This window comes from Grammomys surdaster, unplaced genomic scaffold, assembly GCF_004785775.1.
Source record: "Grammomys surdaster isolate TR1022 unplaced genomic scaffold, NIH_TR_1.0 165, whole genome shotgun sequence".
NCBI lineage: Eukaryota > Metazoa > Chordata > Mammalia > Rodentia > Muridae > Grammomys > Grammomys surdaster.
The window spans coordinates 2,223,602-2,248,895 of NW_021604613.1; positions in this window are offsets into that span (position 1 = coordinate 2,223,602).

A 25,294-nucleotide genomic window follows, 5' to 3' on the forward strand; every position below is an offset into this window, starting at 1 on the left:
GGGGTAAGGGTAAGGGCGAGGGTCCTGGCTTCTGGCATCTCCCCCCTTCTCTGTTTAGTTAGAGAAGGCGTCTTATGTTCAATCCCAACTATGTGAGTTTTGAATTTGGATGTCTAATTATGGGGGGGTCTTAGACAAGTTCACAACCCCAAAACACTGATGTGAGACAAGTCACATCGATGGTCGAAGGCTTTAGGCTGTCGACGATGGGCAACGTCAAGGGACTCTGATGTGGGTGAAAGGAGGGTGAGAGCCCTGTCTTAGGCCATGTAGGCTGCACCCACTCCCAGCACCACGCACTCCTTTTCGGCTGCATTGGGTGGGCCCCTGGGAAGTGGACCTACAATAATCCCGTCATTGGGCTAACTCACAGCCATCCTAGTCTCTTGTAAATGTTCAAGTTACCAACCATTTGTCAGTTTGGGGTGTAATATTGTCATAAAGGAAGGCTCCCCAATGTTAGCGGCCATATCAAGGGTGGCCTTGGTTTAGGAAAAAGCCAATTTTTGTTGTGGTGATCAAGAGGCCAAGCTCTCTAGCGAGAGAAATGAGGGCAAAGCCAGGCATACCAGGAACCCTTCTGGAGGGCGTGGAAGTCTAGGGGTCGACCGTAGGGGGAGGCAGGGGAGCTGACAGCTGTGTCAGTCTCCTGTGGAGTCACTTCTGGATCCTCTGCAATTTTCAGCTGATGGTAATGAACTTCAACTGCCTTCTTGATGGCAGCATCAACCTGGTTCCGTGGACGACAGGTCACGGGCGATGATCTCTGTCTTGCTCAATCTTCATGTCGTGCGCACATCCTCTCAATGAGGGTCCGTCCGGATGGGTCCATGCCTCGAGCCCCACGTCTGGGTGCCACTTGACCCGACCGGCGGGTCCTGGTTATTCGTGGGGGCGAGGAGGACTGCAACCTGCTATTCTTCAGAAGATATGGTACACTGCTTGAGTTATGGTCTCCCTGCTATTCTTCAGATGATATGGTACACTGCTTTGAGTCTATCTGCAGTTGCCAAGCAGGATCTTGCAGTTGCCCAGCTTCAGGGGACCTTGTACAGGTGGGAAAAGGTAGGGGGTGAGGGTAAGGGCGAGGCTCCTGGCTTCTGGTCCATCTGGGTTAGAACTTCTAATAGCAGGCATCACGGGTGATTCAATTTTACCTGGAAAGAAAAAAGAAGGGGATTCTCAGGGAGATTTCTCTTCCCTGGATGTAAATTGTTATTCATCGTATTTATGATTGGGCCTGGCTTTGTGAGGGTATCTATTTTTTTCATTAATATTTGTGGTAGCCGGTTAGCTGTGCCTTCTGTGGTATTGGGCAGGCATATCAGTCCTCGGCTCCATAAGGGAACTGGGACTGGGGCATTCCCTTTATGGGTATGAGGGTCCTTCCCCATATCTGTGGCAAAGTTTTGTTGGTCTTGGTGGTGCCCGAGGTCAAAGAAACCTTACTAAAGCTCAAAACACACATTGCACCTCACATAATAATAGTGGGAGACTTCAACACCCCACTCTCAGCAATGGATAAATCATGGAAACAGAAACTAAATAGAGATACAGTAAAACTAACAGAAGTTATGAACCAAATGGACTTAACAGATATCTATAGAACATTTCACCCTAAAGCAAAAGAATATACCTTTTTCTCAGCACCTCATGGTACCTTCTCCAAAATAGATCATATAATTGGGCACAAGACAGGCCTCAACAGATATAAGAAAATTGAAATAATTCCCTGCATCCTATCAGATCACCATGGTCTAAGGCTGGTCTTCAAAAATGACAAAGAGAATGGAAAGCCCACATTTACATGGAAACTGAACAACACCCTACTCCTTGATAATCAGGTAAGGGAAGAAATAAAGAAAGAAATTAAAAACTTTTTAGAATTTAATGAAAATGATGACACATCATACCAAAATTTATGGGATACAATGAAAGCAGTGCTAAGAGGAAAATTCATAGCTCTAAGTGCCTACAAAAAGAAACTGGAGGGAGCATACACTAACAGCTTGACAGAGCACCTGAAAGACCTAGAACAAAAAGAAGCTAATACACCCAAGAGGAGTAGAAGGCAGGAAATAATTAAACTCAGGGCTGAAATCAACCAAATTGAAACAAAAAGAACTATCCAAAGAATCAATAAAACCAGGAGCTGGTTCTTTGAGAAAATCAACAAGATAGATAAACCCTTAGCTAGACTAATCAGAGGGCAGAGAGACAGTATCCAAATTAATAAAATCAGAACTCAAAAGGGGGACATAACAACAGAAACTGAGGAAATTAAAAAAATCATCAGATCCTACTACAAAAGCCTATATTCAACAAAATTGGAAAATTTGGATGAAATGGACAATTTCCTAGACAAATACCAGTTGCCAATGTTAAATCAGGACCAGATAAACCATCTAAACAGTCCCATAACCCCAAAAGAAATAGAAGCAGTCATTAAAAGTCTCCCTACAAAGAAAAGCTCAAATAGGAGGTTTTAAGAAGACTCAGTCGTACTAGCCCTCATTTAACTTCTAGAGTTGAAAATAACATGGGCTCCAGCAGGGGGCAGTATAGTCACACTGACTCACAAATCTGGTGCCTTCCTTGTTTGGACTGTGAACAAATTTGTTCTTTCTTTAGCTTGACTGACTTTTACAACACTCTGTTCCCATATTTTCTTTAAGGGACGTGGGAAAACTCATGAAGGCTGTCTTTTTCTCTTGTTGTCTGATTGTGTTTATTTACCCACTCTTTGAACTTGGAGAACTATGATGAGTATATTTCTTCTACATTTAAGAAATGCTTTTTAAAGACACAAAGCCCAATTCTAACTTAACATTTTTTCTTCTAAAAGGTAACCCAAAATGTATCCACCCACTTTCAAAGTCAGAAAACATTATATCATCCCTGAGAAACCTATAATTCTGCAGTCTTGTTGATGCCTTGTAACTTCCCATAGAAAATATTCTACATATATGAAATGAAACCAGAAACAGAAATGGTCGTTATGGTGGCTTGAATATGCTTGTCCCATGAGAAGTAGCACTATTAGAAGGTATGGGCTTATTGCAATAGCTGTGACCTTGTTGGAGAAAGTGTGACACTGTAGGGGGTAGGCTTTGAGGTCCTATGTCCAAGCTCCGCTCACAACGGAGGAAACCCTCCTTCTGGCTCTCTGTGGAAGAGATCTGCTACCTGCAGATCAAGATGTAGAACTCTTGGCTCCTCCAGCACAAAGTCTGCCTGCACACTCTCATGCTCTCCACCATGATGATAATGGACTGGACCTCTGAAATATAAGGCAGCCCCAAGTAAATATTTGCCATTATTTGCTTTGGTCATGGTGTCTCTTCATAGCAATAAAACCCTAAGACAATCATTTACGCAATAGAAAGATATGAATTGTATGACAGCTCTAATCTAGCATTCTATTTTGGCTCTTAAAATACAGTGACCAAACAACGTAAGTTAGGAATGTCTGTGTCTGTAATGCTGAAAGAGGTGCATCCAGCAAGTCTAACAATGCTTCCAGGAGCTCATAGGCTTCTCACAATCTTGTATTAAGACAGAGGTTTATTTCCTAAGTCTTAGAGTCTTTAAAACGATGGTTCAATTTAAGGCTACTCCAAAATAATTCATTCTACCCCTAAACCCTTTCCCAGAACTCCATCCATTACTTAAAACCTCACAATGGTTCTGTTTCATCAGGAGCCAAGGAAATTAATTTCTAAACTATAAGGGCAGCTTCTAGTCCTTTGGCCTGATGCCTATGGCACTCTTTATGACACTACTTGGACCATAGTAGTTCTTTTAAAGTATTTTTAATATTTTTTATTATTTTATATGTATAGACATTTTGTGTGTATATATGTCTGTGTACCATTTGTGTGCCTGTTGCCTGCAGAGGCCAGAAGGGGACATTAGATCCCCTGAAGTAGGAAATGTAGATGGCTGAGAGCAAGCTGCTGTATGGGTGCTGGGAATAGAAGTTGGGTCACCTGGAAGAGCAGCCAGTGCTTTAACTGCTGATCCATTCCTCCGCCTGTCACAGTAGATCTTAACAGGAGTGAGTGCAGTGGTGGTTTTAATGTCATACTTCTAATCTCTTTCTCCTAAGCATATCTGTGGCAACTCCCACTGGAAGCATCTGCTGTGGTTGCTGCCATTTGCTATGCGACTATAAGCTCAAGCTTTGGCTCTGGTGGTCAGACTTTCTGTCAAGTTGTTTGAAACAAAGTAGAAAACCTTCAAGTCAGCAGCCATGCCTCATGAGTGCAGAACAGAAGCCTCCTGTCTGAAGTGAGCACCACCTTGTCAGACCCCTTTGCGAGCCACAGTGTAAGCAGAAGTTGCTGCAGAGGCTGTGTCCCAGGCACTGGTGAGCTCTTACAGACCTGCCTTCCTTTCTTTCGTTATATAGAGACTCAACTATTAGTACTGACTTTATATAAGGATACTTGTTGTGTGTCATTTTGCACTACCCAAAGTGGCTGTGCCACCAGCCCCCACCGGATTCCCTTGAATCCTTGGATAAAACACACACACACACACACATACACACACACACACACACACACACACACACACACACAGTTGTTTTCAACTTGTCTTCTTGGCACAATTGTTGGGTACAACAATCTCCCGCCTGGAAAAGTGTACCTTTATCAATTTCTTACCTCTGCCTCTCCTACCTGCTCTAAAGTTTAGGGGCTCAGTCTCATCTAGCCCCTGCTAAACATCCCTAACCACCTGCCTGTAGGAGCAGCCTGTGTGGCCACACCATTATGAGATCTCACATGGCTGGCCAACTTTTTTTATCAGATGCCTCACGAACTCTGTCTCTCTTCCCATACTTCTCTTTCTGCTTGCCTCCAGGGACCCGGAAGTCCCACCTATACCTTCTTTCCAGCCATTGGCTCTTGGCTTTCTTTACTGACAGATCAAGAAACAATTGGGGAACAGGACCTCAACATCAAAACTACCCCTACAGACACTCATTCAACCTGCACAGCTAACTAACTGATCACGTTTCTCAGAGCTCTAACTTGGGTTCAGAGTGGATCCCTGGTGCAGGCATTTGTGGCTAGGATTGGAGGTAACAGCACAGACTGTGATGTGGATTGGAAGTGTGTGAGCTGAAGAGGTCTTCATGTGAGTTCCAAAGTGTTCCTTCCTATTTTCCCTCCGTTAGTGCTTCTCTTCTTTGGGTACTTACCATAGTATAATCTAATTGTCCATACTTTCTCTTTTTATAAGCACATTCTATTCTATAGGCTCCTAAAGGGCTAGACTCTGACTCATTCTAGATATACTCCTAGCATCTACCACAATGCCTGACACATAGGAGGTAGTGGCAACAACAGCAACAATAAAGAACGACCTTGCATTAAAGTGAAACATTTATGAAAAGGCTATGCTATTTTAACATGGCTACTGTAGTCATGAGAGGGACACCCACACAAATAGTGGACCTCACTACCTGTCAATCAACATTCTGCTAAATAGTTACAAGCACAGGAAATACCTATGAAAGGTTAATAATATACTGACTTCAAACAGAACTCTTTCAAAGCCGTCTACGAGGGACAACGTGGTGCCCTTAAAGACAGAAACAGAAATTACTTTTTAAAATGTGAGAAAATTGCTACCTCAATTTCATTTCACACTTTCATATGCTCATGCCTCAGAGAGTGCTCCAACTCACAAGAATCCCTTCAGAGAGTGCACCAACTCACAAGAATGCCACCATTGTGACAGTGTGCTGATAGTTCTACAGAATTTGTACTGAAGTGTAGTATGAATGAATTACTCTCCAAAGTATGAAAGCCTTCTCATTTTCTTTAGGACATCATTTTTTAGCAAAGTAGAATTTATCCTTTTTATTTTGGGACAGGGAGCAGAGAAAACTGTATGTAATGCCTAAATTAAACTATTTTGAAAACAAACAAAGCCATAATTTACATTAGTGACTACAAAAACTTAACTGATTTTGTAAATTCAAATTTCTAGGGAATCCAGATTTTCACCAAAATATGCCTGTGATTGTTTTCAGCAATGAAGTGTCATGATTATTTTGTTTGTGTACATGTTTGTGCATGTACGTGTATATGCATATGTGTGCATTATGTGAATGTGATTAAACTCTGTGCCTCTAACCAGGAAGGGAAAGTCATTCTATAATTCCATTACTTAAAAAGCCATCCAGGAGGCCTAGGCTGAGGAGTGAGCATCCAGGAGGCCTAGGCTGAGGAGTGAGCATCCAGGAGGCCAAGGCTGAGGAGTGAGCATCCAGGAGGCCTAGGCTGAGGAGTGAGCTCCAGGGTGGCCTGTGAGATAATGAGACCCTTTCTCAAAAATCAAACAACTTCTTCAAAATCTGTTAATAAAATAACTTTTAATATTAATAAATTGTGATTACAAAGTAATATATATTTTCCAGAAAAGTTAATCTGTTTGTTTGTTTGTTTTAAACTCCAGATTTTATTCCCCTCCTGCTCTATCTTCCAACTGTTCCACATCCCATACCTCCTCCCTGCCCCCCCCCACCCAGTCTCTGCCAGGATATCTCCACCCCCTAATTTCCCACCCCACCAGATCTCTAAACACCCTGGGACCTCCAGTCTCTTGAGGTGCATCTTCTCTGACTGAACACAGACCTGGCAGTCCTCTGCTATATATGTGTTGGGGGCCTCATATCAGCTGGTATATGCTGCCTGGTTGGTGGTCCAGTATCTGAAAGATCTCGGGGATCCAGGTTAATTGAGATTGCTGGTCCTCCTACAGGGTCGCCCAACTCCTCAGCTTCTTCCAACCTTTCCCTAATTCAACCACAGGAGTCAGCAGCTTTTGTCCATTGGTTGGGTGTAAATATCTGCATCTGACTCTTTCAGCTGCTTGTTGGGTCTTTTGGAGGGCAGTCATGATAGGCCCCTTTTTGTGAACACTCTATAGCCTCAGTAATAGTATCAGGCCTTGGGGCCTCCCCTTGAGCTGGATCCCACTTTGGGCCTGTCATTGGACCTTCTTTTCCTCAGGCTCCTCTCCATTTCCATCCCTGCAGTTCTTTCAGACAGGAACAATTATGGGATGGCAATCCCATCCCTCACTTGATACCCTGTCTTTCTGCTGGAGATGGGCTCTACAAATTCCCTCTCCCCAATGTAGGGCATTTCATCTAAAGTCCCTCCCTTTGATCCCTGAGAGTCTCTCACCTCCCAGGTCTCTGGTACATTCTGGAGGGTTCCCTCAACCTCCTAACTCCCGAAAGTTTCCATTCTTTCTCCTGGCCCTCAGGACTTCAGTCCTTTTCCCCTACTTAATACCAGATCATGTTCCCCTCTCCCCTCAGTCCCACTTGGGATGGAGAAGGAAGCAATCACAAGCAGGGAAGGAGGGAGGGGCCAGGGAGGGAAAGAAAAATTAAGAATTATAGATATTCAAAGACAAAATAAAAATAATTTTAATACTTTCCGTCAGAAATAATTATTAATGTTCAGTTTTTTTCTACTTGGCAAGTAAACTAAATTAATGAAAACATTTTCCTACCATTAAGTATTATTATTCAATGAGTTCGGAAATGTCTAGGAGAATAGGATAGAAGTTGGAGGTGGGCAGGATCAAGATGCACTGATTTTATGTGTTGGAAGTTGTCAAGAATAAATAAAAGATGCTTTAAAGTGTTTTATATTATTAATGACTATGTAATTATGTCATTAATATTTGACAGTTTATATAAGTAACATTCTATAAAACATTTAGCTTTTTCTAATTTGTTTCAATTATACTTCAAAATGTATTCTTGATAGTAAATATCTTTGTGACTATATTTCTGGAATACACACACTTAGCCACTTTTTCAAGTTAGCATTTAAAAAAACTGATTTATAAGACAAACAGAAACATTGAAAATTATTTTATTCCCTCACAAATCCTTTTCAACCCAGAGTAAAAAACCTTTAAGAAATGATTCTCCAAAAGAGAAGAGAGAAAGGAAGAATGAAAGAAAGAACAGAAGAGAGAGAGAGAGAGAGAGAGAGAGAGAGAGAGAGAGAGAGAGAGAGAATTGTCCAGTCAAATGTGCTGGTACACATCTATAATTCTATTCCTTAGGGTAGAAGCAGGAGGATCAAGAGTTCAGGGTCACGGGGCAGTGGTGGCTCACGCCTTTAATCCCAGCACTTCTTGGGAGGCAGAGGCAGGTCGATTTCTGAGTTCGAGGCCAGCCTGGTCTACAGAGTGAGTTCCAGGACAGCCAGGGCTATACAGAGAAACCCTGTCTCAAAAAAAAAAAAAAAAAAAGAGAGAGTCCAGGGTCCTCCTGAGTTACATACAGAATTCTAATCCAGTGTGGGCTACAGAAGATTCCTGTCTGAATAAAACAAAACAAAACTCATTGTCCATGTATCTGTAACCAGTACAGTCTGTTTTTAGCACAGATAGGAGGCTAGCAACTAAAATCAGAGTTCTGTTGTTCAACTCAAACATCTATGAACAGAGTTCTACTTGTGTTAGGCCCATTACTAAAAGCAGAAAAAATAAAAGAAAGTACTAGAAATATTTTGTCATAACTTTGCCATTTTTAGAAATATACAATTTATTAATAAAGGCAAGACTTCGTTTCCAGAGAAACTCAATTCTATAAGTAAAAATGTATATATGGTACAGTTATAAGGAACAGAGCAGTAGATGAATGTTTATAATGAGAAATTATTAGATATTACCAAAATAGTACCTGTGACACAGACCAGAAAGTGATCCTTTAGCTGCCTGAGATTAAAAGCAAGGAGCGAGTGGCTCATGGTTGCAGACATAAACTTCATAAGTATTGAAGTTGATTAAACTGTTTCCTCACATGGAAAAATATACTTCCATACCATGCTTAGTTGTTCTTTATTGGCGAGTCTCTGTGACTGCCTCCCATGCAGTCAGTCGTTGGTGGGCAAGAGTCCGGTAGTGCTAAGATCAAACTTGGCAGGGTGTATGATTGTTTAATGTTTACAGATTCCAAAGCTGGTGTAAAACTGTTTGATGTTAACAGATTTCAAATACTGCTGCCATTGTGTTTTCTCCTTGAGAATCCCCTGGCTTGGCAGCCTGGCTGTGGCAGCTTAAAGTCCAGGTGAAAATAAACGAGTTAGAGGCAGTCAGGGAAAAGCAATCTACTCACCAACTCAACTCCCACTTTGCTGCGTGCCAAGAGAGCCAGCTTTCTTTGCCTCATATCCAGCAATCCAACAACCATGCTCTCTTCAAGCAGTTGCTGGAACAACAGCTTTCTGTCTAGGCCCCAGGCCTGACTTTTATGAAAAGACCCTCACGCCATGCTGAGGACCCTCACTCCATGCTGAGGACCGCCTGTGTTCTCCCAGCAAGCAAGCAAGGTATTATGTTTCTTCAGTTTGTCCTCCAAAATAGCTTAGTGTGTGTGGGACAGATGAATCCATAGGTGTTTTATGAGTCATTATTATAGTGAGGTGTGGGGAAAGCAGTTTTAAATGAACTAATGTCCGGGGCTATGGCATGTCTGCTTCACTGCTGCTTTGTCTGAGCACTGAGCACTGCGAGCAAGTCACTCAGGGGAGGCAGAACACAGTCCATAATAGGGGTGCCAGTCCATGTTTCCCTTGTGAGAAACAGTGGAGTCTGAGACAGATCCTGTGGTTCTCAGTCTCCTGTGTACCCAGACTACACTGTGTAAAACTGGGAGTTGGGAACAGAAGTCCCAGGTCTATGCTTTCCATCGGGGCATACAGGAAACAGATGTGAGAGGATGGCTAAGCTGGAATGGAGGAGAAATCTGGTTTGGTTCTAAGTGAGTGCCAAAAGTACAGAAGGGATGGAAGGAAGGCCTTCCCTGTGGCAATCCTTGATGAAGGAGACGGTCCTTACTTGTCCAAACTGTTTTTATTTGATGGCAAATGTGAGTGCATACACCTTACACTGGGTGAACCAGGAATTTTCTGGGAAGAAATGCCTAGGAAGGGCAGCTCATTGGCTGAACACTAGGGGCTTCATTAGCATGGAGAACTCCAGGTTTTTGTTGTTATGTGACAGATTGTCATGGTCCTTTCAGTGGAGTATCCTGGGTACATATTCCAGATTAGGTAGTTTGTCAGAAATCTGGCCTGGTGCCTGCCATTCTCAATTCTGAGATCTCCAGGGATATGAGCCTGTTCAACCTCACCAGTTCTTCTGTCTGGTGACACGGTCCACTTGCCCCACAAATTAACATAAAGGAAGTGTGTGTGATTGGATACCTCTTCCATGTCTGGAGGAATAGTTTTGTATGCTATTTCTCATCTCTTCAACAAACTTGTCAGGCTGATTACAGCCATTAGAAAGACAAGTTAAATCCTTGGTCCCGGTCACACTAAGACTGTGATTCAAACCCAGGCCTAACCAACAAACTCTTTCCATTAGCTGGAATTTTGTTTAAAAGGTTCAGGGAGAGTAGAAGTCTAGGTTTCTGTCCCTGTGCTTCTGTCTGCATATGAAGCATTATTTTACTCTCAACTGTGTTTCTCAGCAATCAAAGGGTTTATTATTGTAGGATGTTTCCTGCCAGCGAAATCTACTGAGCTGAATTATAGTCATCGCCTTGCCTTCTGTCACCACTCATGATTTATTCATGGATGGCTGATTCCATGTTAGTATTTTATCTAAGCAATCATTTGAGTAGTTTCTTCAACACCTTGTGAAGATATTGAGGAGAGGTACGAGAAGGCATTTTATAGGTGTCTTTAAGTGGGAAGCAAATGATTATCAGAAACATGAGTGTAGCTCCTGATGCTTTAAGAAACAGTTGATAAAACTAAGCTGAGAAAATAAATGACCAGGTAAATAAACCATGGAAAACACTAAGAATAATTACTACAAGTCCCAGAAGCTGGAAGTAATATTGGATGAGTGCAATGAATACATATATGTATCTCCACCTTCCCAAACACACACGCTGAAGTCTTACTTCCCAGCGAGATGGTATGTGAGGTAGAACCATTGGCTTGAACGGCCTTCTTATGAAACATCTCAGAAAGCTGCATGTCTCTTTCTTTTTTTTTCTTTTTTTTTTTCTTTTTTTTTTTTTTTTTTTTTTGGTTTTTCGAGACAGGGTTTCTCTTACAGCCCAGGCTGTACTGGAACTCACTCTGTAGACCAGGCTAGCCTCGAACTCAGAAATCCACCTGCCTCTGCCTCCCAAGTGCTGGGATTAAAGGCCTGCGCCACCACAGCCCGGTTGCATGTCTCTTTCTAACACATGAGAAACCAACTTAAAAAAGGCAGTCTGTGGCCTGGAGGAAGTCACTCGTTACAACAAAACCACACTGACACCAGAGTTTCATTTCCAGACCCTGTGACTACAGAAATAAATGTTTGTTGTTGATAAGCTTCCTGATCCAATATGCTTTCCTATAGGAGCTGAGTGGACGAGCAACTAAGTCAGCTATGATAGAAAGTCAACAAAGTCAGCTATGATAGAAAGTCAACTAAAAGTCAGCTGGAGAGGGGCCAGAGAGTGCTCAGCAGTGTTTGCTCTTACAGAAGACCTGAGTTCAGTTCCCAGCACCAACACCTAGTCGTTCACTGCCAATTACGACTCCACAGCACCCAAGCCCTCTTCTGGCCTCCATGGGCACACCACAGCACAGGCATGCATATACGTCATAATCAGTGCAAGGCTGTCAACCTTCACATCTGATCTTGAAGTCCCCCAGCAGACAGTTGTGAGGGAAGCAGGGGAAAGAAAGGCAAAGGTAGGGGAGGAGGGTCAACTTGATCCAACCTTGTCTCTCTCTGTTCTTTTCTTGTAATCCCCTTGGCTCTGTGTTCCCTCTCTCCGGCCTCTTAATTGATGGACCTCTTCAAAGTGAGCTCCAGTTCTTCTCTTTTCTATTCTAATTTCATGGGAAGACTCTGTTTTCTTGTAGTTTACAGCTCTGAGGCCCTAATCCAAACAACATCCTGTTGTCTTGATGGCTCCACTTGGGTGTCTCTCTGGAGCCCTAAGCCTAACGTGTTCCAAGCTGAATGCAAGGCACTTATTATTACATTTCTCCCTCTGTCCTCTCCTGTTAAATTGTCTTAGCAACTGCTCAGATAAGCCTGCCAAATAAAAGTACAAGCATTGATTCATTGCTATCCATTTCCCAAGTTAATTTGGAGGCAGGGGTCATTAAATCTCTCTTAAATCCATTTTTACTCACTCCCACTATGTTTCAGCTAGTAACATACCCTCCTTAGTCACTGCTACTCACCCCTTGGGTCTACCCAATGCGCTCTCCAGGATACATCTTAACACCCATGGCTCAGGCTCTAAGATCAACAATTGACACATGAAACTGAAAAACTTCTGTAAAGCAAAGGACAAAACAGCAGCATACAGATTGGTAAAGGATCTTCACCAACCCTACATCTGACAGAAGGCTAATCTCCAAAATTTATAAAGAACTCAAGAGTTAAGCATCAAAAACCCAAATAACCCAATTTAAAAATGAGGTACACAGCTAAACAGAGAATTCTCAACAGAGGAATCTTGAATGGCATAGAAGCACTTAAAGAAATGTTCAAAGTCCTTAGTCATCAGGGAAATGCAAATCAGTATACATTTTAAAACTGGAATTTATCTTTAAAATACTTTTAATTTTTAAAATAGCTGTCCATTTCTCTGAAGATAAACTTATATTCCTGATATGACCTGCACACTTCCTTGATGCCAGCTTTGTCATGCATCTTCTCCCTCCCTTTTTGACCCTCTTTTGGTCTCTCTAAGTGTTTAGGAATCATAAGTATATTATAAATAAGTTTTCATGAGTACTCTTTAAAAATAAGGTGTTCATATTCACATAATACATTATGAGATTATATCAACAAGCCATAAACTACTTTGCTATAAACACAGAATCACATATGATTAAAACGTAAGTATATAAACTGAGCATAAAATCAAGAGAAAGTCCCTATAGTATCAGAATTAAGTATCAGAATTAAGGAGAAAGATGAAGTAAAGCAGATTCTTTTTTTTTTTGATAAATCAATTGTATTATCTAAATATATATTGGATCTTTAACAATATTTGATTTCTATTCAATTGGAATAATATATTGGCTTTTTGTAAACTGTAAACAAGTAAAAGAAAATGCAAAGACTTACAAAGAGACAGCATTGAGAAATACAAAAGAAAGCGTTCTTGGGCTGACAGCTATACAATGTCTAATCTATAGTTTACAGAAAGTATCTAATTTTATAAATTTTTTTTCTCAAACCATAATTAATTCACACAGGGGTTATAAACATAGAAAGGCAGGATGTGGGGAAGGGAATGACACTGGAGTGTGGGTGTTCAGGGGGAATACAGATATCTTCAGAACCGGGTATCGGCTGGGTGAAGGTTCAGGGGAGAAGTCACTATGACTCTGCCTATGACTTGCTTGTCCTTATCTAAGTTGGTATTGTCTGACAAGGCTACCTATTTATAAGGTCTATGACTACTCAGGCTTATAAATTTCCACAAAAGCTGCCTGTTGACATTAGCTTATAGCCAGCCGGCAACCAACTCATATTCTTGTTGCTTCTAGATTCAGGCCTTAAAATCTAAAATGTACTTTAAAATCCTCCCTTGAAAGTGGAGTCCAGCCCCTGAAAGGAAAAACTGGAGTGAGCTATTTAGATAAATCTAGGAGCAGAAAGGTTGTACTGACTTTAAAATGGAGACTAAAAATTCTGCCTATCACCTCAGGTAGACAACAAGAAATCTGGTGTTATCATACCAGATCCTGAATGAGAAAATGTGACCCACAGGAAATCAAAAGCCCACATCTGCACCATGCACAGATGACAAGTCTGATCTCACGTGGCCTGTTTGGAGTGACTGGGAGCTGGGAAACCAGTCTGGGAAAGGAGCCAATTCTTTTATTCAAGTTGAGTCGAGAGAAAAGCATTGGGTGCTCCTTCTCCAAAGAGAACTCTCTTCTACTGAGAAGATAGTACTCAAAGTTGAAACTCATTCCACAAAACAAACAGCTGCCTGTGAGACTTGGTAGATAAAACCAATAGGACCCAAAGCTTGATGAATGGAACCACATAAGATAGATACTTACAAGTTCTACTCAAAGTATTCAAAAGAATGAGGGAGGGAACACAGATGACAGATGACAAAAGAATATGGCGTGGAGATGGGAAACATTTAGAAACCAGAGGCTTTGGCAAATGTCTGTTCACCCACACCTTGATGCTTCTGCTCTTCACCCTTCCAGTCTTATCCTGATGCCATTTCCTAGGGCATCTCTTGGCCAACCTCTGAGAGGATACCGGCTGTTGTAAAAAATATTTAAATCTCAGCTTGGGATTTCTACACTGCCTTTAGTAATTGAGTTTCTGGATAAAGAACACACTCATAGCCTTTATACTTACCATAAGCCTTACTCAGCACAAGAGTTGGGCTGCTAGAATCCATGCTGTTAGAATCTACTTTCCTACTGATAAGCCTGAATTATTACTGTTTCATCTGGGTTGCTCTTAGGGCCAATTGGGCAGCCCTCAGGGCCACATTCTCTTGACTCTTTCAACCCATGACCAATTCTCTGTCCACTCCTCCTCCTCCTTCTTCTTCTTCCCTAGCCAGCAAAACCTAAATCCCACCTATGTCTCTTCTGCCCAGCTGTTGGCTATCTCATCTTTATTCACCAATCAAAATTAACTTGGGCCCTTAGCTCATGACAGCGACCCTCCTCCTCCTCCTCCTCCTCCTCCTCCTCCTCCTCCTCCTCCTCTTGCTCCTCCTCCTTCTCCTCCTCCTCTTGCTCCTCCTCCTCCTCCCTCTTCCTCGTGGTCTCAAGCTAGGGAAACCTAACCTGTCCCCCATGGCTCTTCTCTCCAACTATTGGCTGCTGGCATCCATATTTACCAATCAGAATTAACTGGGTCAGGGTTCCTCAGTGTCTTATGTGCTAACTCTCTTGTCTTTGTCTTTGGGGCAGCTTTGGGGAACCTAAATTAGCATTGGAATGCAAGTAGCCTTAGGCCAACCCACTATACCCTCTCTCTCAAAAGACCTCATCATGACTTTTGTGAAAATTTTGTCTCTGTAGGTTGCCAGTTTACACATTACTATCTGTGGCTTTAGCCTTAGATAGGTCACTTATCCAGGTTTTCCTGACCATGTTCTCATCACCCACTCTCTGCTTGTCCCATTCCACCTCTGCTCATATTCTTCTGGATAGTTATCAAGCTCTTGACCACTGATAGCTTTAACTCTTTCCTTTCATCTATTAGCTAGATTCCTAGCTGATTCTGAATCTGGAAACCTGAGGTCTTTATCTCTTTGATGAGGATTAATTCTTGTTTGTGTAAATCCCACTCACAGTCCAACTGAGGTATTGAACAAGAACGACAATCACCCAGGACCTGCAACAGAGTCAACGGAGTGCTCTAAAGAGTTGTATTATTTATTTCTGACTCAAAACTTTAAAAGGTACAAAAGTCCCCAAGACTCATTTTCTCCTTATAATTTCGATAGAATAGCTGTCAGCAATTGAAGAGGTGCTGATACAGTGTTAGGTGGTGCCATCACTGACAAACAGCTTAAATTCACCCAACTGAGGAGATTCTATTCCTAGATCCCACAACTACGCCAGCAAGAAACATAAGCTGGAGAGAAGAGTTGAAACTAGAGACTGCCAAGCCATCTTTGGCAACCATGTGGGTTCCATCTAGGTGTACCAAGTGAAGAGCCATATTTATATGCGCTAGGCTTCTTCTTACTCAACAGTCTAGGCCACTCTGCTTCGGCCCTTCACTAGTGAATGCTTATTAGCCTAAAGTGTGAGGATCAACTGATGTTGAGAGACACATTCCGAGTGGCCAGACGTGTAATGGATTCTGATATTTACCAGATGTTTGAGCTCTGGCAACTCACCAAATTAATCTACAGCTGTGTCTCATCTGTGACGCGAGAAGAACACATGCTGTGCTGAGTTAAGATAAAGAATAACACACAGTTAAAGGGCCTGACAGAACATACGATACAACATCAGTGTCACTGAAAGTGAGTTTCATGAAAACTGTCATTCGTTATTTGCTTCTTTCCCCCCACTTTGTCTTCCTGTTTCTTCTTGTATGCTGGGTGTAAGCACTTCTAATTGGAATGGAAGAAAAACAGGTTTGAAATTTTAGTTTAAAAATTATGGAAATGGGCTGGTTTCCCAGTAGAAGTAGGCTATTTCCAAGCAACTATTTGATTTCAGGATTATACCCAGCCTTCAGCAGCTTGAGTATTCCTTGTTCCCAAGGGCACTGCTGAAAAGAGGGGACTCAGGTGAAGTCAGTGTGCTGTAACAGAATACCAACACCAGGACACGGCGCTGGACACATGGTCATCCAGTAATATCTATTGCTATCCTGGGCAAAGAAACACAGCTGGGCATATGAGGTGGGTAAATGAGCAGATGAATAATCGAGCCTTAACTATGTCAGAAATATGCATGCCTGCACTACAAAGATTATAGAGCAGGATTACATAGTAGACCCTCAATGCCTTCATTCACAGATAAAGAAACTGGACTCCAGGGAGCTGAGGAACTTGCTGAAGTTAACACAGTTAGTTCTTTCTACTGGGGCCCCCAGTGCACTTGCCCTGAACAATTTCAGGTATACGAGTTTTGCTTCATGTAGAAATTGAAGGGAGCATCTGGCCAGGGCACACAAAAGCTGTATGTCAATGCAATTACTTTAAGTTTTATAAAGAATGTTTAATTTGTTATTACCAATCTTGTCTTATAAAAATATTTGAGAGAGAAAAAATATTTGGGAAGACCACAGTGGTCCATGTTTCTAGCCAAACAACCACCATCTTCAGGAGTTCCTCCTGGGAAAGGATTTTAGCAATGCAGGTTATTCTGTGATTTGACTTAGAATGGCAAACCCTTCTTATAGAATGTACACATTCCATGAGTCCATACTGACCTGAATCTTGGTAGTCCATATATGAAACCTGCCAAGGTCTATAAGAGTGCTCGACTAGAATCCTGAAAGGAATGAGAAGGTAGAACACAGAGCAGTGAATATGCTCTCCAGCTCCATGGGAAGACATTTTTAAAGAAATAGGAAAGGCACCTTGTAGCCTTAGCATTTGGGAGGGTGAGGCAGAAGGAGCAAGGCTAGCCTGAGCTACATCATAAGAGCCTGTATCAACAAACTAAACAAATAAAAATAATATAGGATAGGAAAATATTTCCTTCTAAAATTTTAAGCATGGTGTTAAAGGTTGTGGAGAAGAGCCAGTGAAACCTAATAGTTAAGACGAAATTTGTATTTTCTCAAAGTCTTCCTGGGGCTATACATGGAATTTCCAGTATCTTTACTTACAGATTATTTCATAGGTTCTGGTTTGTAATTTTTTAGGAAAAATAAAGAATTTATACTAATAAAATGTATTATTATATTCTTACCTCTGAAATGATATTTTCTATCATTCGAGTTTCATTGATTTTATATATTTTTCATAGGGTGAGGTCTTTGTACTGTGAGATACAGGAAAGCTGGGAAATCAAGAGAATTATAGGTCAGTAAAACTATGGGAAACACACTTGTGGAAATGAGGCTCCTTGGCAGGTGCAAATAATCTATGTAGGTTGTGGGAATAAAGTAGAGACCATCATAAGAACTGTCGAACTCTTCCTGCATCAGATATCTCACGTCTCCGAAGATAGTGACCTCAAAAGATCCTCTACAGTCGCATGCTGCTGTTCCTGTTACTCTCCAAGGCTTAAGAAGGGGGCGGGGGGAGAGGGGGGGGAGACCCTTGCTTTCTTCCAGCATTTGTTTCAAAGAAATGTCCATTTACCCCTGACGAACCCTGTAACTTCAAGATGTAAACTTGCTGTTAATTCCCAAAGGGACACAAAGGAAATCACCCCAGTACCAGAATGCCTGACTCACTTAGCCATCCATGGTGACAGCTAGTGAGGATGTGACTGGCTTGGGGCAGTTGCTTTCTGGCTTTAGTGTTCATCACAATGACTCGAAGTATTAAAGGTCCACTGGGCCCCAGCTTCAGAACTCCTCACACAGTAGTTTTGGTTACTAGACTAAGAGCACGTGTTTTAAACAGGTATCTGGTGTTACTGGGGCAAGAGCCACATTTTTTCATTAATTTACTCATTAATAAATTAATTAATTTACATCCCAATATAAGCCCCCCTCTCCTCTCAGCCTCCCCAGCTCCTTCCCATATTCCTTCCTCCCATTCTCCTCTGAGAAGTGGGGGAATCCCCTGGTTATCACCCCATCCTGGCATATCAAGTTACTGCAGAACTAGGTGAATCCTCTCCCACTGAGGTCAGACAAGGGGGCTCAGTTAGGGGACAAGAAGGCAACAGATTCAGAGACATTCCCTGCTCCAGTTGTTAGGGGACTCACATGAAGACCAAACTGCATATCTGCTACATATGTGCAGCTTGGTCCAGCCCATGCTTGTTCTTTGGTTGGCAGTTCAGTCTCTGGGAGGCCCCAAGGGTCCAGATTAGTTGATTCTGTTGATCTTCCTGTGGAGTCTCTATCCTCTTCAGGTTTCACAGTCCTTCCCTCAACTCTTCCACAAGGCTCCCCAAGCTCCCTCCACTGTTTGCCTGTGGGTCCCCACATCTGTTCTGGTTAGCTGCTGGATGGAGCCTCTCAGAAGACAGGTTCATGTCTACAAGCATAACAATGTATCATTAATAGTGTCAGGGATTGGTGCTTGCCCCATGGAATGAGTATCAATTTGGGCCAGTCATTTCTTGGTCATTGCCTGTGTCCCTGCTCCATCTTTGTCCCTACACATCTGAAGATTTTCACCAAGATCTACATTTTTTAAATCAGTGGAAGGGGGTTGACGAGACCTAAAGAGAACATAACAAAAACCCAAAGCCCGTCTGCCTTGTCCCACAGAGGTCACATAGGGAGGCCCAGAAAGGTACTGCTGCGCTGCAGGAAATGGAAAATTACTTTTATCTTTAAAATCTAGCAGTGTTTCAGATAAAAAAAAAATCTCACAGTATGAAATGATGCTCAGAATTGCCAAAAATTTCCGTGGCATTAACTGAATTCACATTTTCACAGAAAATAAAGATTATAGTTTGCCAAACTCCTCTAAAAGAGTGGCCCATGTGACCTGTTTTCATTCTATTTGCCCTGGGGACAGCAGGAATGAGTTGTTTTTTCCTTTGCCGCTCTCTTCTGATGACTAGTTCTGTATTTAGTTCAAGTTCTGCTAAAATGAAAGTAGGAATCAGAGCTATAATACAGATGATCGACAGAAATGTTACAGAATAAGCTAAATGACCAAAATAGACAAAAGAGCAATAAGGTCCTTCCAGGCTGGACCCGAGCACTGAGCAGATCCTGGGCGGCACCTCTGCACCCAATCTCACAAAACCCAGAGGAAGCGGGCCTCCCAGGAACTCTAACCTGGGCAGTACCTTAGGTAAGGAGACAGCAACACCTGCCCCAAACAGGGAGTAACTGGAACACACTGGAACCCAGGAATTCACTCCTGGACCAGAGCACTGGTTCCTTCCAGTCTGCACCCGAGCACTGAGCAGATCTTGGGCTCCAACTCTAACCCCAGTAGTAACACCCACCCCACACAGTTCTGAAACAACCAAGATAATAGGAAAGACAGGCTCCAGTCAGAGACAGTGCAGGTAGCACTAAGGAGAACCAGATGGCAAAAGGCAAGTGCAAAAACATAAGCATCAGCAATCCAGGGTACTTGGCATCATTAGAACCTAGTTCTCCCACACTAGAAAGTCCTGAATTCCCCATATCACCAGGAAAACAAGATTCAGATTTAAAATCAATTCTAATGATGATGATAGAGGACTTTAAGAAGGAAAAGAATTTGAGAAGAACACAGGTAAACAGGTAGAAGCCATTAAAAAGGAAACACAAAAATCCCTTAAAGAATTATAAGAGAACACAACCAAACAGGTGAAGGATTTGAACAAAACCATCCAGGACATAAAAATGGAAGTAGAAACAATAAAGAAATCACAAAGGGAGACTACCCTGGAGATAGAAAACCTAAGAAAGAAATCAGGAGTCATAGATGCAAGCATCACCAACAGAATACAAGAGATAGAAGAGAGAATTTCAGATGCAGAAGATACCATAGAAAATATTGACACAACTGTCAAAGAAAACGCAAAATGCAAAAAGTTTTTAACACAAAACATCCAGGAAATCCAGGACACAATGAGAAAAACAAACCTAAGGATAATAGGTATAGATGAGAGTGAAGATTCCCAACTTAAAGGGCCAATAAATATCTTCAACGAAATTATAGAAGAAAACTTTCCTAACCTAAAGAACGAGATGCCCATAAACATACAAGAAGCCTACAGAATGCCAAATAGACTAGACCAGAAAATCAATACCTCCTGTCACATAATAATCAAAAGACCAAATGCACAAAACAAAGAAAGAATATTAAATGCAGTAAGGGAAAAAGGCCAAGTAACATATAAAGGCAGATCTATCAAAATTACACCAGACTTCTCAACAGATACTATAAAAGTGAGAAGATACTGGGCAGATGTCATACAGACCCTAAGAGAACACAAATGCCAGCCCTGGCTACTATACCTAGCAAAACTCTCAGTTACCATAGATGGAGAAACCAAGATATTCCATGACAAATCCAACTGTACATAATATCTTTCCACAAAACCAGCATTACTAAGGATAATAGCAGGAAAGCTCCAGTACAAGGAGGGAAATTATACCTTAGAAAGAGCAAGAAAGTAATCCTTTTCCAACAAATCCAAAAGAAGATAGCCACACAAAGATAATTCCACCTCTAATAACAAAAATAACAGGAAGCAACAATCACAGCTCCTTAATATCTCTTAACATCAATGGACACAATTCCTCAATAAAAAGACATAGGCTAACAGATTGGATATGTAAACAGGACCCAGCATTTTGCTGCATACAGGAAACTCACCTGAGTGACAAAGACAGACACTACCTTAGAGTAGAAGGCTGGAAAACAATTTTTCAAGCAAATGATCCTAAGAAAGAAGCTGGAGTAGCCATTCTAAAACCTCTAGCCCGAGAACACAAAGGGAGGGACTCATGACTCCACATGTATAGGTAGTTGAGGGTGGCCTTGTCAGGCATCAATGGAAGTAGAGGGCCTTGGTGCCTGAAAGTTTCGATCCCCTAGTATTGGGGAATTCAAGAGCAGGAAGGAAGGAGTGGGAGGATGGTGGGAGCACACCCTCATAGAAACTCCCAGAATTATATGGATCAGACATGACACAGGCAGGCCACCAGAAGACTAGATTCCAGAATTCAAACAAAAAATTATCTTGATACTAAAATTAATTTTGAGAATTGTATATTGCAGAATACACAGCCTTGGTGTATCTACTCAGCAAGCAAGCTGAGCAGACCTGCTCAAACCTCTGATGTCCTAGAATTTCAGCTGGATGCAGTGAAGACACAGATGTCAGAGGCTTATCAATTTATTCTCCCCTTTGCCCCTCTTCTAATATCTCAACACCTGTAACCAGCTTGAAGAAGTCAATGAAGAGTTGGCGCCCCTATTCCCTGGACTTGGGGACTGAGGTGGTTAATATTGGGCTGTCTTTCTAGGAAAAAGTAGTGGTTTTGTTGGAACCGGGAGGAATAGCTAGGATTTATTACATAGCTATAACCTATTGGTAGAAATCTGTATAATTGTTATTAAGCTAAAGTTATCATTTCTTAAATGGTACAAAATCTACTTTGATTTCAAACTTAAGAGTTTCATTGGTACGAGTTTCTTATTGAGATAAAAGTGAGATTAATATTGTTACTCTCATAGGCATTGTGCCTATATAACACATTTAAGAATACAAGGCTTAGGCCCAGTCCTTCTTCAACTTTTTTTAACTGATTTGAGATGGTTAGCCTGTGAGTTTAGGGCCTATAGCCAATTCATAGCTCTGAGTTTATTGTTAGGGTGCTTTCTATATTTTATTTAGAAATAGCAGAGAGGAGTTAACAGACAACAGTCCAGATTGCCTTACATGGATAGTTGGTTTTCAAAACGTCAGAAATCCACAGAATTGACATTTCAAACATTTCTGCATTAGTTCATTTTGATTAGAGACATATCTGCTCCTAACAGCTTTCTATCTTGGATTCTAAGAAGAAATTGAGCATCTTTGGAGTTACTCCAGTTGTGGTGAGACAGCCACTAGGCAAGAATTGCCTCTTTTCATCTATAGACAAATTACTGTCCAGAAAAGACACACTTGTGGAATAGTTGACTGATTATATCTGATAAGACAGAGTAATCAGCTCTTAACAATTCTGCATCACTAGATCTGTCAGATGATCCTGAGCCAGAAGGCTGAAGATCAGATGCTCCAACGTTTTATAGTTTAGGGACAGTCCAGATGTTCAACAGTCTCTATAAATTAGCTAAGTTTTAGAAGCTATGATTTGTGCTTCCCATAATTTCAGTTAATTCAGTTATCCTGGATTTCTGACAGAGTTAAAAACTTATAGTCTCATAGTCAATCCTGGCTATTTACTTTGAGAGAAAAGACTTGAGAGGATGGCTTTCAGCTGACATTCATTCTAAAGCCAAGAAAAAAAAGCCAGGTACAGAACTTAGTCTTCTAGTTAGGAGAGATGACGGAGGTTCTGGTTAGTCAATGCTGGACTGGGTATTAGATCAATCTTGTACCTTACTGATAGAAATTGGCATAGTTATACTCTAATTGTATTTTGAGAAAAAAGCTTTATTTTAACAGGAAGGGTGATATGTAGGAGGAGCTATGGTGGGAGGAATAAGGAGAGGAAGAAGAGGAGTAAGGAGAGGAGGAGGAGAATGACAGGAGGAGCTAGGAAATGGGGGAGGGACATGGAGGCGGATGTTCACGAGTCTCTGACAGTCAAAGATAGTTGGTATATCCAAGTTGGGTATTGGGTTACACTTCTGATTGTGTGGGCATCTTGTTAATGAGCATTATCAATTTATAAAGCCTTTGATTAACATTTTAAAAAGAAGCTACTAATTTTAAAAAAAGGATGAGGAGGGAGGATGATGGAATATATGTGACAGGAAATCAGATGAGGAAACTAACTGGAGGAAGAAAGGGAAGGGGCAGAGGGAAACAAATCAGAACTCTAATGACACATGTATGAGGATGCTATAATAAAACCCAGTATTTTGTATGTTAACTTAAAATACTAATAAAGGAAAAAAAAAGCAAGAAAGAGGAGGGGGATAGGATAGGGGGTTTCTGGGGGAGGGATGGGGAAAGGGGATGACATCTGAAATGTAAATAAATAAAATATCCAATAAAAAAGAGATAAAATTTAAAAAAAAAGATCAGTAAGGAAAATTAGCAAAACAAAACAGCTGCCTTTCTCTACAAGGGCATGTAAACTGCATCACTATCATCAAAAATCTGTTCCTCAAAGTTGTGAAGTTGTAACCCATGGTCCCTAGGAAGATGACAATTGGGGCAGGAATGGCCCATCCCCTTTCTGCTGCTAGATATATCATCCCTGACAGGTAAGCTTTTCATAAGAAAGAGTGCACATCTTACTCCAGAAGTCAGGGAATTGTTAATGTGTCCCAGACACTAACTTATGGTCCTCAAAGTTCAGAGGCAGGTACAAGCTCAGACAATTTCTTCATGATTGACATGTCTTTATTTTTATAATTTTTGTCTGTTTATTTATTTATATGTGTGTGTTTGTATGTTGTTGCTCTGTGTGTGTATGTTCCTATAAAATCAGTGTTGACAGATATCAGTATAAAGAACACCATATAAGCCTCTAGAAAAGCAAAGATCTATTTAGGGAACAAAGAAAGATTTGCTTCCACATAGGCTCCACAAATTGTTACTAAGGAGTTGATACAGAGACAAATGGTTGCTGCACTGTGACCCCAATATCTCACTGAAATACCCACTTTAAAAACAAAACTTGCATTTGAGTTTATCTACTGCTTTACTACTGTCCACTTCAGAAATGAAATCAGATTCCTTGTCATGGCTGAGTCCCAACACTCGTAGTCAAATTACTGAGTAGTACATCATCTCAAACACAAGACTGAGCCTTGGCGTGCCCAGTGTCCATTAGCCATCAAGTGATACTGCATGAATAAACTCAAGTGGAGGTTTGATATTACACTGCAGATGCATCTGAGGAGCTGTATTATCATTCTAACCCAGCCAACGTGCCAACTTCATCTCTTTTAACCCTAGGTAAACTAAGATATATATTTACACATTAAGCTTTTCAAGACCAGCCTAAGTTACCATTTAAGGAACTTGTGAAGTTAGTCTAGGTCTTTAATGTTGTGTTTTAAAATAAAATAGACAGATAAATAGATAATATAGAAGCCGTGTCCATGTGTGCACACAATCAAATACACATATACCCTAAATGCACTATTATTTTTGTGTTCTTTATACAAGTTTTACATAAATTTACTTCTTTTTAATCAGTGGGTTTTAAAACCTCTTCTTATAGTTACATTTATGATAATGTATTTCCTTTCCGTTTCTGCATAGTAAAACATGGTGTGTACCTTTAAGCCTTATTTAAAAATTTTAGTAGAATATTACTTTTCCCTTACATACTCATTTATGTAGGAGGTTATTAATATCTGTTACTATGTAAGCCCATTTTCTGTTGCCTTTGCAGAGTACCTAGAGCTGAGTATAGGGAAAAGTGGTTTATCTAGTTCACAATGTCAGGTACAAGAGCATGGCACCCAACATCTCCTCGGCTCTGGTGAAGGCCATTTTGGCTACATCACAGGCAAATGATACCACAAGCATGTGCAAGAAGGAGAGATTACACTGTAAAAAGGAAGCCAGAGAGACTGGGTGGGAGCCAGTTTTGATCTTTAAAACAACCCTTTCTTAAGAACTAACCAAAGTCCCATAAAGCTACATTAATTCTTCCCCAAGCCAGCAGCCCCAATGATTTAACAAGTTCCCAGTAGACCCACTCCTTACAGCTTCCACAGCATCTCTCAGTGACACCAGTAGGCCACTAGACTTCCAACCCTGAACCCTCAGGGACACAATTCTATTCAAACCATAACCATTAGTAGTGGGAGCATCTTAGCTTCTACTTGTCACAAAGAAGAAACACTGCAGACTTTTGCACTGCTCTCACACTTACTTCTCATTGCCTTCTTTCTTTAGCTTGGGATTTATCTTATTGGCCAGGACTTAATAGATTGGTGTCAACAGTAACTATATCTCATTCTTAAAGGCTGTTTTGCTGGGATTTGTTGTTGTTGTTGTTTCTGTCT